Consider the following 14,486-nt stretch of genomic DNA (forward strand, 5'->3'; position numbering starts at 1 on the left):
ACAGCGATGCCATTCAATTGAATATAGAAATCTGTCAGCTGGTCGAGATTTTAGACTATCGTCTATTGTGGTTACGCTCAAGTGACGTTGCTGTGGTACGCAGTTGAGTCACGAAAGCTTATCGTTTGCATGCGCTTTTAAGTATTGCGGTTTAAAAACAATGACATTAAACCATTGAAGCGAATAGGACAGTAGGCAGCGAAATACAAATTATTTCGCTATATGCGCAAGCTGTCAGAGACGCACGCGCATGAAGCTGCTGATCATAAACCACTGCTCATAAAGCATGTGAGAGTGCTTTTTGCCGACTAATTGGGCTTGATGGTTAAATACACGTGTCAAAGTGACCATGTCTTTGCAAGTAAACAGTCATTTATGTCTTAACTTAAGTGAACGTTAACAGTTAACAGAAAGAAAACGCATAAGTATATTGGATCCGTGCAGTCGGTCTTAAACAGACAGAATCCACATTTTCCTGCTGGCGTTATTAATGTTAATCAAACAACAAAAAAGAAAATCTTTCACTGCTCTTGACTGAATCATTTTTCTAACTTTAATATGAAGAAATGTATAAATTTAATTTACACCGTGAAGAAAATTGTTTTTTATACATTTGATAATCATGTTTGTAATAATTTGATTACAAATAATTTCCTATTTCTAGTGCTTGAAGTTTTTCAGGTAGGTCTGTTTCATTTGTGTCTTTGTTCTATTATAGTTTGTTTTCTGCTTGTAATTGGTTTCTTTGTTCTTTCTTTATCACTGTTAACTTGGCTTCAGTAAGCTTGCTTTTTTTTTTTACTAGTATTAGTTTTTTGTGATTTTGAAAATGGTGACAAGAATTATGAAAAAAAAAAAAAAAAACGTATTTAAAGCAAAAATAACTATATTGTGATATATATCATTATCGTGAAATAAAATTACTCGTATTGTGATAAAAGGACCCTAGAGTGCAACAGTACCTGCCCACATTTTGAAAGTATTTTTCCCATGGGGATTAATACAAATTCTTAAATTAAGAGTTACCTACCTGATAGGAGGTGAATCACAACATTGCAAACTTTTGATTTGAAAATCAAACAAAAAGTCAAAGGTACTAGACTGGGTACTTAACAGTTTTAATAATGGAAATAACTACGTTTCCTAGAAGTATTGTAAATGACAAAGTTTAATTAAAAATGGAGTATATTTAATATTAATATAATATCATAACAATGTATTTAGCATAGGGAAACTGACTGTCATTTGCAGGGCTTCTTTGGTTCTTTTGGCATGGTTTGCTTGTTGCGAAGTGGTGGGCTTTTTTTTGCAGAATCATGGGTAATTATGTAGTTTCACTAGAAATTTTGATTTTTTTTAAAATGATAATTTGAAATAATCCAGACTGATGGCTTCAACAAAGGATATGCCATCAATAAACAACCTAGTCGCTCACAGCAGGGGCCTGTGCCATGATGGTTGTTGAACAAACTCAGGGTTGCAGGATTATTTTCGAGTTGACAAAACCAAACCAATCCAACCAGGCTTTGGTAGTGCCATGATGCTGATCATCAACTTTCTCTGTCAACTCAGGCTTTGATCCTGAGTTTAGGTGTGACATCAGTAGCGAACAGCCAATCACATGCTGAGAAAGAGTGAAACTGCGATTAATTTCTCGCGAGAGAAGCAGCGCAATTCACTGATTAAACAAAAGTATTAAAATATTAAGAATTTAAACAAATTCACACAGCAAGAAGAAAATAGCTGTCTATGAAAGACAACAACTAAAAGAAAAAGTCTCGCTACTGTATGCAGTGCAAGTAGAAGTTGTGAAGTTTAAAGTTGATAAAGGTATAGAGAATTGAACATTGAAGCTCACATGTAGTCATTTTATAGCTTCATTTATTGATTCTAAAGCGTATATGTTACCTTTATATATTTATTCATTTAAACTCTGCGTAATTATAATTGATGAACTAAAATCGTACATGTGTGATCGATTAAGGGTATAATAATTACATAAATAATATCTAAATCATACAAATAAGCATTACTAAAAGCCAGACGATTTTGTCTTTAAAAATCGTTTGCTATTTAGTGACCTTTAATTTGGAGTAGAAACAGGTGGAGTGACTTTATCGCATCAGGCATGTGTCACTTTGCTCACAGCTGATTGGTCCAAGTTTGGTTTGCAACCTCTTATCTGGAACATAACCTGCCCCGGTATAGGCCCCAGGTCTGTCTGTCTTTAAAAGTTTAGAGTTATCATTAAAAATCAGTTTCCCTATGGAGAATATGAATGGGTTTTTTAATTCCAAAATCTGACTGTTGTACTCTATTTACTTTCATTGTAGAGAAAAAGTTATATTTCAAGTGTATTGAAAAACACTCCTCAAAATATCTTCTTTAGTGTTCTAATGAAAGAATGTCATACAGGTTTGGAACGACTCGCTGTAAATGTTGATGACTTGGCCTTTCGATATCGTATATGTGTAAAGGATTCTCTCAGGATCTTTTGAGGATCTCACCGATTGATATCATTACAGTCAGCCATTTTCACAGTGTGCCTGTCCTCACCATTTTTCCCACTCTTGTGTGTTTAAGGACCTCCTAAGCTCTGCTAGCCACAAAGCCTAAACGATGCTGCCCTTTCTTTTTTCCCTCCATCTCTAAAGAGGGAAGAACAGAGGCAGAGCCCGAGAGAGAAAGAGTGAGCCATCGATCAGTGACGATCGTTACACGGCCCCGCACCCTGCCTCTCATTGTTTTTTATCTTGTCTCTCAAGCAGGGTGAACCCTTGTTGCCATGGCATCCCCCACACATTGGCAATGGCACTTCAACCCTTTAGCTTAATGATCTCTTGGCTGATAGCCTACTTGTCAGGCTGACTCGCTCTGTCAAGAAGCAAGGAGGATATTTGAATCGCTAGCATAACCATAACATCTCCTTACAAGCTATTCCCACTTTACTTTCACAAAAGCGGGGCAGCTTCTTCCCCCTTCGCCCCGATCACACACAGTATATTGGCCCACATTGATTTTTTATTTCAGGATCCTTGTACTTCAGCATTGTACAAGTCTCCCGATGCCGAGCGAAATCTTATTTTACATGGAATGAAGCCAATTCGCATTCATTCTGTGTCTCTTTTGTTTTTTAGTCATTACTTTAAACCATCTCAGCGCTTGCAGATCAGAGCCGGGTGAAGGATTACCGTTCATATAAATAGCTGGCATTGATTCGACAAAAAGAGAGACTTCTCTGTCATTATGGAGACAGAAAATCCTAATTTAGAGATGTGAACAAAAACGCTGAGCGTTCAATTCAATTCAGTAATCCTCCATATTGCATGAAATCAGAGGTGTCGTGTTACAATGCGCAGTTTAAGTCAGTGTGGAGATTTAGACAAAAGGTAGCGCCTGGAGCTATATCATGATGTACTGAGCTAGAAAATGTGTTCTTAGTCAGTGTTTCATTTCATCTCATTCAATTTTTTTTTCATATTTGGAAGTACCCTCTCTGTTACCTTTTTATTGGGGTATATGTACAGATCTCATTTAAATGTATGCGGTTAAGGCCTTTAATATTGAATCAGAGACACAGAACCGTGGATAGGCCCTCGTTAATTAACGTATTTTCCTTTTCTGGCTCGCTCACTGTTTCTTTCTCATTGTGTCTTTCAGGCGTGCCTAATCGTACATGACTTTGAGCAGACGATGTGCGCTACAATCCCAGCACGTCGTATTTGAATATGGACAGAAACAGATCAGACATTAGCCACTGCTATTGATCCTCAAATAGGGGCCGAGCTGTCTGTTTTGAACGCCGCTGCCTGGTCGATCCCATCTGACCTACTGTTCACAAGGTAAAAAAAAAAAAAAAGAAAGAAAAGAAAACAAAACGGGGAAGATTCTGCTCATAATTGGGTTGCGGCTGCAGTTGCTATTTTCATCGACATGAGAGGCTCATCATCTCCAATAACCAGTATCATAAGATGGAGAGTTCAGACTGCCTCGTTGTGCTAAACGGATGTTACACAAAGCCTGATACTTCTCTTTGAGAATGTACAGGCGGCGTGTTGTAGATAAATATTCTAGGGCAGTAAATATCAACATACACTATAGTAAGTAAGATGTTTAAAATATTTAAAAGTCGAATATTATAAGAAGTCTATTATTCTAACCAAGGCTGCATTTATTTGATGAAAAATACAGTCAAAACAGTAATATTGTGTATGTATGCATGTATGTATATACATACAGTATATATATATCTCATAACATTTCAACCATGATAATAAAAATAAATGTTTCTTTCATATATATATATAAAAAATGAAAGAAACATTTCTTTTTATTATCATGGATGGAAATTTATGCTTAATATATGCTTTTTTCAGGATTATTTGATGAATAGAGCATTCGGAAGAATGGCATTTATTTGAATCATGCTTTTTTGGGTAACAATGCAAAAATTGTTTTGATCAATTTAATATATCCTTGCTGAATAAAAGTATCAATGTCTTTAAAATAAAAATAATCTCTGATGCCAGACTTTTGCATGTTACTGTAAATATATAATTAATACAAAAACAGCTTAACTCAGTTGATTAACATATAAACATTACTCTGGCAACATACTATAACAGTACAGACATTATGCTGAGCTTGTAACAAGATGCATATTGAACATACAAAACCCAAAACACTCTTTGCAGAATGTTATAAATAGAAAATAAGTTTACATTGCTGGGAAAATGCGGTTGGATATTGTGTTAAACAGCATTACTGCTTTTTAAAAATATTTTCTATTTCTCCATGCTTGACAAGTCTCCATGCATGTCAAGAAGCCCACCTGATTTCCTACCAGCTGTTGTTATTTATGTATGCATTTTAAATTTGTCCAAGCTCACATCTTCAGATTTTAGTCCTTCGACTCTGATGTGATGTAAATATTAATGGACGAAATATGCCTGCCGACAGCTTAGGTAAAAGGATTATTTAAAGTCAGATTTCCATTCGTATCCTTTGGTATGAATGCATGAACCACTCGCAGGTCTGTGGGATTCGTCTGTCTTTTGGACTTTTTGGCCCACAGCACACTAATGCATAAAAGTTTTTTTTTTTTTTTTTTGGTAAATCAGGCAATAAAGCCAGTATGGTAAAATGCCCTGATTTTTGCAGGATGCTTGAGACAGGGGCTGCAGATCTTCTTTGTTGCTTTGGCCATGTGCAAGCCTTGCATGTCTTGCAAGTTGCAACTCAAATTCTCTTTATTTGTCGAACCTTTTTATGCACTCCTCCACTAGTTAGTTGTGATTGTGACAAGGAACCACCAGAGGCGGACAGAGTACACAGCTTCATTACTTGAGTAAAAGTACAGATACCCCTTGCTAAATTTTACTCAAGTACAAGTGAAAGTACTACAGTCAGATGTCTACTTAAGTAAAAGTACTGAAGTACTTGTTTTTAAAAGTACTTGATTATCAAGAGTACAAGAGTACATTATCTAAATATTGCATTACTGCTGCGTCAGTGCTTACATTTATGTACAGAAACATCCTACATGGAGTTATGAAAAATGTGAATGTTAATACCTTCGAGAATTTAAAAGGAATTGGAAGTAAAATCAAGTCATTTTCATCTTTTTACCATGTTGCTTTATTTAACATTTAAGAAAATTTAAGAAAATTGAAATAGTCTGGCGAGGTGGGGCCAAGGTTTGGCACATTCCCGGGATGGACCTGCTGCGTCTTCATCCATTGATTCGTCCATGGTTTTGTCTCTTATCTAAATCTGACCATGGAGTTGACTTTGGCGGAAAGCTGAAGGTGATTGCTGATAGGCTGTCCCAATCAGTGGCGCCTGCACAATCCAATCACGTTTGAGAGGGAAACAACAAATCGAGGGTTTCCGAGAATTTTTTTCTTTTTCTTTTTTTTTTGAAGAAACGGGTACTCACGGTTATGGATAGAAATGTAGTGGAGTAAAGAGTACAATATTTGCCTCTCAAATGTACTTGAGTAAAGTCATGAGTACTCCCCAAAAATGATACTCGAGTAAAGTACAGATCCCTCAAAATTGTACTTAAGTACAGTACTCAAGTAAATGTACTCCGTTACTGTCCGGCTCTGGGAACCACCCATCCAAATTAACCAACCCTGGTAAATGCACAATTTCATACTTCGTAAACCTTATTTTTTCATCCAGTATAAGGAAACATTTAACAGTTGAATGCATGAAGCGTGCAACATTTCACACTTAGTTCTTTTTGTTAATAAAGTGCATCAGTAGGCCAGGACAAGCGGTCAGTCCGTGAACGAGACAAGAGCGCGCAAGTCGTTTTTTTTCGGAATATCCAGTTCTCCTGTTGTTTCAGTGTAGTATCTACCAGCAGGAAAGGTTGTTTTCGATTCTCTGGTTATTTTCTTGTTTTGCCTTCTCACAAATTTGTATTTTAATTAGACGCGTTCCCACTTTATATAACAGCCGCTCTGAATAATATTGCAGTTTAAATTGTATAGCACTTAAGTGAGCGCTGTCCAACAGCTAGTTTCGATTCCTCTCCCATTATTCGGGTGATTTGCGTTTGCTGTGTTAATTGCTGGGCAGAAACAGCTGTCCTCACTCAGGCGTTAGTACGCATTATATCAATGTAGTGCGCGCGCTGTCGCGGAAGCGCCAGCGGAAGCGCTCAGCCTCCTCGTGTGAAGACCGACTCGGGTAAAGACCATCGACTCTACCTGTGCGACTCCACCGAGCAACGACACCAGCTACGCACTTAAGTATCTTCTTCTCCCTTTCCTTTCCTACTTGTACTCTATTTCCCTTAATCAACATGTGCTTTCAATACATTCCTGTTGTCTCCCGACAACGCACTCTCATCACGCACAGAAGGCAGCGCAATACTGCTAATCTGCGTCCCGTTCTCTCATCCACACACACACCTCTCTCTCTTTCTATGGGTCTATGGAATTGTCAGTCAGCAGTCAATAAAGCTGACTTCATTCCTGCCTTTGCATCTCTTTCAACTCTTCATATCTTGGGCTTGACTGAGACCTGGATCCGTCCAGAAGACTCAGCAACCCCTGCTGCTCTCTCTAACAACTTCTCTTTCTCTCACACCCCTCGCCAGTCTGGTAGGGTTGGGGGGACTGGTATTCTCATTTCTAACAATTGGAAATACTCAACTCTCTCCTCTCTATGCAATAACAACTCATTTGAATATCACGCTATTACACTTACAACTCCCTTTAAGATCGAGATTGTAGTCATTAATCGCCCCCCAGGTCAACTGGGAAGCTTTGTTGAGGAGCTGGATGTGCTGCTGTCCTCTTTTCCTGAGGACGGCACTCCACTTGTAGTCTTTGGCGATTTCAACATTCATCTAGAGAAGCCGTATGCTACAGATTTCATCTCTCTCCAAGCCTCATTCGATCTCAATCGGCTCATCACCACAGGTACTCACAAGTCAGGCAACCAACTGGACCTGGTCTACACACGCAACTGCATCACAGACAACATTTTGGTGAAACCTCTCCATGTTTCAGATCATTTCCTCATTACTTTCAATCTACAACTCACTATCCACACTCCACCAACTCCCCTACCAGTTACCTTCAGACGAAACCTGCGCTCACTTTCTCCCTCCCGTCTTTCCTCTGCTGTGTCATCTTCTCTTCCCTCACCCTCACAATTCTCATCTCTAGATGTGAATACCGCAACGGATACTTTATGCTCCACATTAACTTCTTCTTTAGACACTATCTGCCCTCTCTCCTCCAGGCCAGCACGCGCTACCCCCTCTAACCCCTGGTTATCTGAAGTTCTTCGGGAACACCGGACTAAACTCAGGGCAATGGAGAGGAAATGGCGCAAATCAAAAGATACATCTGACCTGAGTATGTACCAATCTCTGCTCTCTTCCTTTTCTGCTGATGTTCATGCCGCAAAATCTTCATATTTCCACAACAAGATCAACTCCTCCTCTAACACACGAACACTTTTCAAGACATTCAACTCTCTCCTCTGTCCACCTCCACCACCACCCACCTCCTCGCTAACTGCTGATGATTTTGATAACTTCTTCACTAACAAAACAACAACCATTAGCAGTCAGTTCTCTCCTCCACACACACAGGAACCTAGTCCAACCTCTCCCACAGCCAATAACCTTCTCTCCTCCTTCTCTCCTCTAACCGAGGAAGAAGTATCTAAACTTCTCCTTTCCAGTCATCCTACCACCTGCCCTCTAGACCCCATCCCCTCACACCTTCTTCAAGCCATCTCTCCCACACTTCTACCAGCACTCACACACATCATCAACTCATCCCTCCATACTGGCATTTTTCCTACAGCATTTAAGCAGGCTCGGGTAACCCCACTGCTTAAAAAACCAACTTTAAACACATCACTTCTAGAGAATTACAGACCTGTCTCTCTCCTACCTTTCATTGTCACTTTCAGTCACAGAAGCCCTGCGGATCGCCAAAGCTGCTTCCAAATCATCAGTTCTCATTCTCCTAGACCTGTCTGCTGCCTTCGACACTGTGAATCATCAGATCCTTCTGTCCACCCTCTCATCACTGGGCATCACTGGATCTTCCCTCCACTGGTTTGAGTCCTATCTCACAGGTAGGTCATTCAGGGTCGCATGGAGAGGCGAGGTATCCAAAGTACATCGACTGACCACAGGGGTTCCCCAGGGGTCAGTCCTTGGACCCCTCCTCTTCTCCATTTACACCACATCACTGGGACCCATCATACAGGCACATGGCTTCTCTTACCATTGCTATGCTGATGACACCCAGCTCTACCTCTCATTTCAACCAGACGATCCCACAGTAGCTGCACGTATCTCTAGCTGTCTGGCGGACATCTCGGCATGGATGAAGGAACATCACCTGCAGCTCAATCTGGCAAAGACTGAGCTTCTTGTTCTCCCTGCCAATCCGTCTCTACAGCACGACTTCACTATCCAGTTAGACTCATCCTCAATCACCCCATCAAGGTCAGTCAGAAATCTTGGAGTAATCTTTGATGACCAGCTAACCTTCACAGATCACATTTCAAAGACAGCTCGATCATGCAGGTTTGCAATGCACAACATCAGGAAGATCAGGCCTTTCCTAACTGAGCATGCAACACAGCTTCTTGTACAGGCCCTGGTTATTTCTAGGCTTGATTACTGCAATGCTCTTCTAGCTGGTCTTCCATCATGTGCAACTAAACCCTTACAATTGATCCAGAATGCTGCTGCTCGTCTTGTATTCAACGAGCCCAAAAGGGCCCACGTCACTCCGCTGTTCATCTCCCTGCATTGGCTACCACTCGCTGCTCGAATCAAGTTCAAGGCGCTGACACTTGCTTACAGATTGTCCACCGGCTCAGCTCCCTCCTACTTTCACTCGCTCCTACGGGTCTACATCCCTACCAGAAGCCTACGATCGGCCAAGGATGGACGGCTCGTGGTGCCTTCACAGCGAGGCACAAAATCACTGTCCAGAACATTCTCATTCACGGTTCCATGCTGGTGGAATGACCTACCCACCCTCGTCCGTAATGCAGAATCCCTGACAGCATTCAAAAGACAACTGAAAACTCATCTCTTCCGTGAGCACTTAACATAAAAAACAAAAAACAAAAAAAAAACCTTTCTCTTGAAATCTTCGCTTGTCTAGTTTATGCTACTCCGAGCAATGTTTGAACTTTGTATTCTGAGCACTTCTTGCGTTGTTTTTGCCTCTCCACGATGACTCGCTTGGTTTAATCCTCAAATGTAAGTCGCTTTGGATAAAAGCGTCTGCTAAATGACTAAATGACTAAATGTAAAAAAGGTAAATGTACACTGATCGGATAGCTCATGACGTTCTAAACTGCCATCAGGCAGTGAAGCCACCGGAAGTGTTCGAGCGGCCATCTTACGATTCTCTACCAGCAGAGGGCTCCAACGGACGTTATACAGATTTTGGTAGCTTCGATGGTACTTTTAAGATGACCCGCTGTGCAGCATGCAAAACGACGTTCACAAAAGGATGTAGAAAAACTGCGCACAGGTTGTATTTCAAGCCCTGTAAGTAGGAATTTATATGTAAGTTACAATTGTCCCTATTCCTGTGTTGTTTTCTCCGAGGCAAGAGTAACTTAATTCTTCTACTAGTGTTGTCAAAAGAACCGGTAATGTTACTTATGTAAGTTAAGTTACCAAGTCGGTACTGAAATTTTGAAAATGGGACGATACCAGCATTTCTGCAGTACCGGGTAACTTATATTCCCTGTACCCACTAATGGCTGCTTTCAATCGCTTCAGTGTTTATCTAAGCGCGATCGAGGCTCCGGACTAACTTTTTTACTAGGAGCACTTTAGCCAATGTAGCCTATACCACGATGTATTATACTAGTGTCTGTGAATATTAAACCGCAAAAAACTTGGCTATTAACCCTGCATGTTCTGCTTGTCTCTGTGGGAATGAATGGCGCAGACGCGCAGTTTAAATTACCACACACACACAGAAGCACGCGTGACGCTCGCGCAGGTTTCAGTCTCTGCTGCCTCACGATATGAGGACATGATGAACTTCCTCTCCAGAGCCGATCTGAGAGTCACTTCATGAGCATTTTACCGCTTCATTTGAGAAAAACTATAGTCATATCATAACACACACAGAAACTCAAAGGTCTTCACGGCAACCCGTCAAAATAAAATTTTGGTTTAGCTTGAAGAAATTGACTGAAATAATTATATTTGCCTACTGTTGTACAGTAGATTTAGCTACATCTTAATGTAATGCAATTTTTAATTAGCAGGAAAATTTTTCGACTTTAAACAAATATCAATTTAAATGCTTAGAGTGTTTGAGAGGTAAGAAAGTACAGGGAGACTTTAGATTTTAAAACGGTGTCTCCTTAGGCAATCTTTTCTCAGTCAAATTCAACTTCTTATTGATTCAATAGAACCCGTGAGCTCACTAGGGAATACCAAAATGGCGGCGTGGTGGCTTCACTGTTTATGACGTCATGAGCTATCCAGTCATTCTATATAGATCAGTGGCTGGGTACTTAAAGTGCTTTTTTTAAGGACAACGAAAAGGACAAAGAAATCAAGCATAGCGTCAGTTCTGACAGGTCACGTCAGTCATACTCGCATCAGCTGATCCACGTCTATCTCTTGGAATACGACGCCTATCACAGTATCCCTATATATATTGCACATTCAGTATTATCAGCAGCTTTATTGCTTTATTATCTTCCTCCATCCCCAGCTCCTCCTCTCGTCCTCAGTTAGGACTTGGCCTTCTGATATTCATTTTCAAATCAGACTGTCATTTATCCTGATTTATGTTGTCACATTAAGTTATTGTCATTAAGAACATTAATGACATCTGCAATACATCTATAAGGTTCTTTTCTGTTTACCCAAAGGGGGTTCTTGCCCAGCACGGAACCACACTAGCGATCCACACACTGTATTCAAATTGTTAATCATCTTTGATGATAGTGGAGGGAATAGTGAACAAGCATGCAAAATGCAATGCACCTCTTCATTTGTCTTTTCTTACTTTTTGAAGTGTGAATATGGGGCAACGTTGCTTCATCCAGCTTCTCTGCGTCATTTTGAGCTCCTGTGATGTCCACAGCTGGTTATGAATAGTCTGTCAAGCAGAGAGTTGAATAAAGTCAATAAGGAATAACTTCTCCCATTACTATTTGAGGCGGTTATGATGGATGCCTTGCATTTACCGCTAAGCGCTAGCTAAAGCACTTATAGCCACTTTTCAACCCCCAGACAAGGCAAAAGTAAGCTTGACTTTTTATCTGCTTTTATCCCTGTGCATACTTGCCGCCTTTAAAAAAAAAAAAAATCCGTTTTACTATTTTATCCTCCCATAATGTGATATAGTGATCCAAGCACTTCCTGCATATCATAAGGTATTGAAAGGTACAATTGAATTAGACTAAAGAGCTCTGAAGAATGGAGGGTACTCACATTCTCTTTTTTTGCTGTAAATTGACACTGAAATGGTCTGTCTCACGCCCTCTCAGATGGATAACTTGCATATTAACTGGCTTGAAGCAAATTGTGTCAAAATGGGGCAGAATGCAGTAAATGAGATATCTATCGCTTCAGATCGCATTTCCTCTCATCAGTGGCCTTCTTTATTTCCTCACTCCCGTTAATGGGAGTTTATGACGTCTGCTGATGACCTGACCTTGACTCCTTTTCCACAGCAAATGTACTTTGTTCCACAGAACTAGAGCACGGTTAGTATCCGCCAAATGAGCCGTGAAATTTGTGTTGCAAAACATCCCGCTTCTGACACCTGTGAACTAGTTAAACCAAGGGGCAAAAGCTTGCGGTTCCTTCTCTCTTTTTTTTTCTTTTTACTTCTGACGTCTTTCAGCTTATATTTTTCAGAGTCTTCGACTTAATCAGGGCCTCTCGTCAGATTGAGACTGTCTGGGAATATCTAACACTCCCAAAAAAAGAAAAAACTTTGAATATACATATGATTAATAATTAATTCCATACTTTATTCCCCTTTGAAAGTTATTATGCAGAATAAATATTTCATTTGAGTACAAGTCTTACATGACAAGTGCGCTAAGACATGGGATAGTAATGGCACGCAGTTTGACAAGTCTGTGTAGGATTGCGGTCTGAGAGTTGGCCTCCATTTCTTATAAATATAGCATTCAAGAGACGCCTCTATTTTTGGTAATTTCCCATGAATGAATTCCCTTTTCCGACTCCTTAAACATTAGTGGCACAGAGTGTTTTCAGATCAGTCGATCGCGAGTGTTGTGTTATTAGCAAGCTTGTATCGGAGCGTCTCTCCCTCATGAATTGGTGAAGTTGTTCCAACTTTAGATGGCTTGATCTGCGGTGATGTGGTTTTTGTGATTGTAAATGTTAGAAGGGTTCCTTCTGTTCTGCTTGTTGTCTGTTGATATCTGTCTTACACCTCTTGATCCATCTTTCTTTCCCCCTCCTCTGCCTCTCTCTCTCTCTCTCTCTCTCTCTCTCTCTCTCTCTCTCTCTCTCTCTCTCACTCTCTCTCTCCCCCATTTCCTGATGTGCCGCAGAGAGACACAATTATCCACTTCATTTGAGTCGCCGTGATAATGGTTGGCCCAGCCCTCTCGGGGAAATAGGTAGCAGTAATTGTGAATGGTGTAATGAGTGTGGAATTGTGAGCGTGCTGGGTGACACCATTAGAATCGACCCGCTCCTGACCTCAACCCCAACAACAAGTGAGACCCCAAGCCCTCAAAGCACAGTAACTGCACCGCAGCCATTTCGCTTCTCGGACAATTAATCCCAGACTTCCTTCCATTTGTATTCCCACTATTCCTCTCCTTCTCACCTCCTCTCCACTATGAATTTTGACACACTTAACTGGGCTTTTATCAAGTGCAGGGCAATAAATCAGACAGGATGTGACTTTTAAGTTCTAGGGTTCCCACTAGAAAACATTTGAAATATCAGGGATTTTGTAAGATTCCATGCTTGGAAATAATCATGAAATTAAATGAAATGATAACACTTTACAATAAGTTTCAGTTTTTTTAACATTAGTTAATGTATTCGATTTCATAAGCAGTACTTTTACAGAATTTATTATTTATTTTAATGTTGATTTCTACATACACTATGTGCCAGATTTATTAACAGCTTGGTCCAGCACAAACCATCTTTTGGCATTAAAAAAAAAGACCCACAGTGAAAAATTAGCGCTGAATATGCGTGGACAGGGTTATTTTTTAGGCTGACCTTATTGCATATGCATTTGTTGGAGTTTCCCTTTCAGAGGCAACATTAATGGGAGTAGATTATTTAAATGAATCATGCAAGGCGATTTACTAAGGTTTGCACTAGTCAATTTACTGGTATTTACGGCATTATTTACCGCACCAAAAAAAAGCAGACACTAATTTGCGCTGTTCTTGGTAGATTGCGTCGGTCATTATTGAAATGATCCGGCTGCGTCTGTGCTCATTAATTTGCGCATCTTCAATAGATCACACACTGAACTTTCCACTCCCATTGGCGCTTTTATGGTATTGCGCTCTCATGCTATTTTGCCCTTTTTAGTAAATCTGACCCTAAACTGTTTAAACGTTTGGCGTTGGTAAGATTTTTATGTATTTGAAAGAGTCTCTTATGCTCATCAAAGCGGTAGATATTTGATCAAAAATACATTAAAAATTACAGCAAAATATTAAAATTTTAAACAACTGTTTACTATTTTATTTACTTTTTAAAGTTTGCTTTATTTTTTTCCTGTGATGGCAAAGCATCATTACTCCAGTCCAGACTTAAGTGTCACATGATCCTTCTGAAATCATTCTAATATGCCGATTTTGTGCTTAAGAAACATCCTCGCTTGTAAAGTTTTGCTTTCAGTGAAGTTTAAATTAGCATATTTTTTAAATTATAAAAATGATTTAAAATGACCTAGATTAAAATATGTTGTGAAAAGTTGTTCATTGCTAGTTTATATCATCAAATG

The 14,486-nt window shown here is 39.8% G+C and overlaps 1 long non-coding RNA gene across 1 annotated transcript in view; it reads left to right on the forward strand.

Moving 5' to 3' along the window:
• The window catches only part of LOC143737628 (uncharacterized), a 113,635-nt gene that overhangs the window by 3,520 nt on the left and 95,629 nt on the right, over positions 1-14,486 (forward strand). The window contains exon 2 of the long non-coding RNA XR_013203685.1: positions 3,661-3,842. This is a non-coding gene — a long non-coding RNA (uncharacterized LOC143737628). The remainder of the gene's footprint in view (positions 1-3,660; positions 3,843-14,486) is intronic.

Source organism: Siphateles boraxobius, unplaced genomic scaffold, assembly GCF_051911475.1.
Source record: "Siphateles boraxobius isolate OS27281-9 unplaced genomic scaffold, OSU_SipBor_1 130, whole genome shotgun sequence".
NCBI lineage: Eukaryota > Metazoa > Chordata > Actinopteri > Cypriniformes > Leuciscidae > Siphateles > Siphateles boraxobius.